This window comes from Atta colombica, unplaced genomic scaffold (genome assembly GCF_001594045.1).
Source record: "Atta colombica isolate Treedump-2 unplaced genomic scaffold, Acol1.0 scaffold109, whole genome shotgun sequence".
NCBI classification, from domain to species: domain Eukaryota; kingdom Metazoa; phylum Arthropoda; class Insecta; order Hymenoptera; family Formicidae; genus Atta; species Atta colombica.
In genome coordinates this window covers 967,963-973,707 of record NW_017259194.1, presented here as the reverse complement: position 1 = coordinate 973,707, position 5,745 = coordinate 967,963, and the positions used below count along the sequence as shown (strand labels likewise).

Genomic DNA, 5,745 nt, shown 5'->3' with positions numbered 1-5,745 from the left:
TATATACTCATATGTATGTATATATGTTATGTATATATATATTTTTTTATTTATTAATAGAAAATCGAATTAGCATATTAATAAATAAATTACTTAATTTTAAATTTACATTACCATCTTACATTTTTAAATTAAAAGATATTCAGTACTTAGTAACTAACGGAGTGCGAGTTATGAACGTTACGACGTATGCGTGTGTGAGTGTGTCGCGAACATTAATGTGAATCTAAAATAAAATATATTAAATACAAAGAAAAGGTATCGTGAAATTAAGTGCATGAGGGTATGTATGTATGAGTATGTGTTCATAAGAAGAAAAGTGCAGAACGAATAGAGAAACTAAATTATATCTATCGAATTTTATTGATGTATAAGAAAAGAGAAAAAGAAGGTTATTGGGACTAAAAAAGGATGGAGGAGGGGGAAATGGAGAAGGAAAACAGGATATAAGGACCTCTGGTGGTTATCTGGCATTTCGAATTCGATTGGAATCTGCGTTTTCGAAATTTACGAAAGTGTCTGGGGGAAGTGGATCGGTGGAAACTTGAAATTACGAAAAGAGGGAAGTTAAAGATTAGTGATTGCCGTGATGATAATAATGAGAACGGAGAGAGGGAATTTCGTTTATTGTTATGAACTTCATGCTCAAGGTTGAGTTAGCGGGAAAAGAGGAACAAGAAGGAGGAGAGAGCCGGGAAAAATTCGTTGAATTAAGAGAGATTGATTCTGCGTCAGGAGAAGGAGATATCGACAAAGAAGTAAAAGTGAAAGTGGCTTCACCGGGGGTGAGGAAAAGGAACGGGCAAATATGGGCAGTGATTTAGAAGGGCAGGAGAGCTGCGGGAAGAGGGACTGGATTATTATTATTTTTTTTTAATGTTATTATTATTATTATTATTATTATTATTATTATTATTATTATTATTATTATTAGCTAGACCATTAGGGATATCATTGTCATTATCAATGTTATTGTTATTATTGTTAATATTATTTAAACTTAAAAGTTAGATATGCTTGATAAGTTTCATCAAGAAGCCAACGGGCCTCGCATTGACCTCGTGCGCGTTTAGCCGCGCGGGAAAGACGTGAATGAGATGGCCGGTCACTACGATTTTAAATAAGAAAGTTTTAAGTCAGACTCTGCGTTAAACGGGATAATGAAAGAAATAAAATTCGCGGATTAGGCGAACTTCTAATAAAGGATGCAGGAATAATTCGATGAATATGGGGGTATCATATGAGGACGATAAGTGAGCTGTGGAAGTGAAAGATTAAGAGGAATAATGCAGAGGCTAAAAAGGGAATTGGTTAAGATATAATAATGAAGGAAAGAAAAAACAAGAGCGGAAATGATTAACTTACTTTTCCTTCGTCTAAGATAATTATTACATCGTTCTCGGGCCCTGCAGTTCGCCTCAAAGAGATGATATAGTACAAGTAGGAATTTTGATTATAGATGGTGCTATCGGAATTGTCACTGTTACTGATTCTAACAATGTCATCACAAAACTAATGAAACTAATAATTCTCTGCAAGATCGCGGTTTATATAGGACTATCTTTGGAGATAGTTTCTTAGTGGGATGTATCTGGTTGGGAAATTGAGGAATCAGATAAGATTTTTCTTCGTAAGATTTTTTCTTCCCTTTGATATGATAATAATTTTAACTGATCATTGGAAAGTTGCTCTTAAGTTAGCTCCGCCCGTGCTGTAGATTCTGGTTTGCTTTTATTATTAGTGAGTTTTCGATACAGAAGGAGAATGTGTGAGTTGTGAATTACCGATTTCTTTTCTTATCATCATTACAAATGGGTAAAACCATCTGAGTTTATCAAATTGCTCTCGCGTTGAGCGATAAGCAAATATATATATATTCTTGAATTCAGTTAATTTTGCCCTTTGAGAAGTAAAAAGCATGAGCTGCAATTATATTGATTTTTTTCCAATATCAGAAGATGTCATTATTAAATTTATGATACTGTCTTAAGTCTACGTGTGGGGCCATTATTATTGAACTCGCGTATCGTAATATCGGTGAGATGATTAAACATTTCATCTTCTTTCGAGTGTCGTATCCGCGCTGTCATCCTTATTATCGCGGAAAATCGTTTCGCGGCTTGACTTAACAGCTTGATATGCGTTGTTTGATAGTGATTATTTGACGATTTCCTTTTTTCCATGACGCTTGAAATGAGATTTAACGTTCGATTTCTAATACGTTAAAGCTATATTAATTTTATTATTTTTCGATTTTAAATAAACATAATTTTTCAGCTGGAAAGTTTTCTTGGATTTTCTAGAGTTTTCGCGTTATTAGTCGTATTTCGTACCTTACTTTATTTATCGAACGTTCGCGAAATGAAGAAATCATGCAGTCCACTGAACGTAACATATTATTAAAATTGAAATCAATAAAAAATTCAATTAATCTGATGACTTATGATATTTTATTGATTTAGTGTTTTTTAGATTAGATCTGGTTGGTTGATTATCAGTACTATTACCAGATTGTAACAAGTTTTCTTTCTTTGAATTAGTTGGTTTACTTGGCTTTTTAATGTTTCTTGTTCTTGTTTTTGTTCTTGTTTTTTTTTTGTTTTTTTTTTAAATTACATGAAAGCTTTTGGAAGTGGACAAATAGATTGCAGTATTTCATCCAAATTTATTTTTATCTCATTTTATTTTTATGTTCGATTGGCCGATCAGTTAGTGAATTGGGCAGGAAGTAAATTTCTTGGAAAACATCAGGATTCAATGGTCAAATACCTATCTACTGACTGTACTGTAGATCCGATTTGGACACGAGTTCTTTCGAACTTTTGCAATAAATTTTATAATAAACCGCAAGAAATCACAAAACACTTGATATTTTTAAATTCTACAAATCTCTTTAATTATCTTAAATCAATTATCTTTCAAATTTTTAACATCTTTTAAATAATGATTTACAAGGATTTTCTTTTTTTAAAAAAATTTTCGCACGCTAGCTGAAAATACATATTTGCGTCTATTCTATGAACGTTATGACAAAGAACTGTCAAACTGCTGTCATATGTCTTATAAGGACTTTACATTATAAATAGCATGCAAATCTGCTTAACCATATTCATTTAAATTAAAAAGGTCCGATTTAGAACACTCTTCCCTATGTTTATGCATACATCGAAGTGCATTATAAAATTAAATAAATGAATTTTTCATTTCATATTTTCTTTACATTGATATTTTTTTATCTTAATTTAACATTAATTAATATGATTTTATTCACTATTTTTTTTCAAGTATCAGAAGATCGATTGTGTATCTCAAAACTTGATGTAAATGATAAAAGTGAACTCTCACTTGATTGGGTAGTTTTCATCATAGTGGAAATGCGAAATTTCTCACGTGACATTGCTCGACAAGAAATTCTATGTCGAACTGTATCAAATGATGTTAAAGCGTGTCGAGATTGATTGAAATTAGTAAAAAATTTAAAATTTGTAAAAATCCGTTCTATTTAAAGACATAAATTATTGGTTTCTAGTAATGAACATTATTTTTATGTTTTGTATAAGAAAAAAATAACAACAAAATAATAAAAAATAATAAAATTCACATTTGAATTTAGATAGAATAAGAAGATGATTATGGGATACTCAAGATCCATTTGAAATCCCAGACAATACATTTAGAAAATTATATAGATTAGTATATAAATATATTAAGTATATAAATTATTTAAATAATTAAGATGATGAAATGGCATATAAAGTCGAAGCAAATCGTCCTGTATTATAATATTTTTTGCGTAAAATTTTAAAATTTCCAATTCGAACAAAATTATGAAATTGTAAGATTATAGGCGTATAAGCTTAAATCCGCTGTTTGCTCATAGGTGGCATTAGTGAACGTACAAAGCTACCCTGGGCACACAACACACTTTTTTTATGTTTGACATCTGTCAACATTAACCAGTGCACATCATCAGCAATTTCATACAACAACATATATTTTTTCTTTCGTAATCATGTCTAGTTTTTTGCTCAAAAAAGCATATGCGGGAAGCTTTGCTTTTCTGTTTCAATTTGAAGAAATCGACTGCCGAATCGCATCGAATGCTTGTGGAGGCCTATGGCGACAATGCTTTATCGGAAACAACGTGCAGAGATTGGTTCCGCCGGTTCAATGACGACAATTTTAACCTGAGTGACAAGAAGCGTGAAAATTGGCCCAGGAAGATTGAGGACTGTCAATTGCAGGCTCTTTTGGACGAGGACGATACCCAATCGCAAAAAATGCCGAGCAATTGGGTATTTCTGCAAGTAGCCATTTCCATGCGGCTACATGCCATGGGGAAGGTTCAAAAGATCGGAAAATGGGTGCCGCATTAACTGAATAGGCAGATGGAGCGACGCTAAAACACATGCAAAATTCTGCTTGCCAGACAAAAAAGAAAGTCGTTCTTGCATCGGATTGTGACAGGCGATGAAAAATGGATCTATTTTCAGAATTCTAAACACAAGAAATCTTGGGTTGATCCCGCCCAACCATCAACATCTTCCTCAAGACCAAATCACTTTGGACGGAAGATGCTGTGCGTTTGGTGGGATCAGGAGGGTGTCATCTATTACGAGCTGTTAAAACCTGGTGAAACTGTTAATGCTCACCGCTATCACCAACAACTGATCAAATTGCACCGTGTTCTGCGTGAAAAAAAGCCGCATTATCGGAAAAGACATGACAAGCTGATTTTCCTCCACGACAACGCACACGTCAACAATGGTCCAAAACTACTTGGAGACACTCAACTGAGAAGTACTACCCCGCTTACTCACCAGACCTGGCATCTTCTGACTATCATCTATTTTCATCGATGGGCCACGCGCTCGCTAAGCAGCACTTCGATTCTTACGAAGACGTCCGAAAATGGCTTGATGAAAATGGTTTGCCTCGAAAGATGAGGAATTTTTTTGGCGTGGTATACACAAATTGCCCGAAAGATGGGAAAAATGTATAGTTAGCGAGGGCAAGTACTTTGAATAAATTTGTTTTTGCTTCCTAGGAAAAAAAAATGTGTTTTTTCTGACTAAAAAACAGCGGATTTAAGCTTATACACCTGGTAAAATTCACTTAAAAATTTATTGGACACTAAGATCCGCTTGATCGTATAGGTAATTTTATTATGTTAGTTATTAGGTGTACAACTTTGCTTCCGCCGTTTTCCTATAGATGGCTTTAGCGGTAAGTGGTGGTCGAAATAAATAGACCATAGACGTCATATGATAAACTTGGGCATCTGTCAACATAACCTCATAAAAACATTAGTCGATTTGTGTCTGCATCGTAAAGTTATTCTCGATTGAAAATGTCAGTTTACGAGCCAAATTCTCGTCATTTGCGGGAGGTTTTAATTTTTTGCTTCAATACGAAGAAATCTGCGGCTGAGGCTCATCGAATGCTCTCAAATACTTATGGTGAGGCCACTATTAATGAAAGAACGTGTCGTGAGTGGTTTCAACGCTTCAAGAACAGTGATTTTGATGTCCAAGATCATGCTCTGTATTTGGTGAGACCAGCTCGGCGTAGTGTATTATGAACTGTTAAAACCGACTGAAACAATCACAGGCGATCGGTATCGAACGCAATTAATGCGTTTGAGCCGAGCATTGAAAGACAAACGGCCGCAATACAACGAGAGACACGATAAAGTGATTTTGCAGCATGACAATGCTCGACCCCATGTTGCGAAAGTGGTCAAGA

At 34.2% G+C, this 5,745-nt stretch overlaps 1 protein-coding gene across 1 annotated transcript in view; it reads left to right on the top strand.

Moving 5' to 3' along the window:
- Window positions 1–5,745, top strand: part of LOC108693410 — a 20,314-nt gene that overhangs the window by 10,489 nt on the left and 4,080 nt on the right. The window lies entirely within an intron of this gene.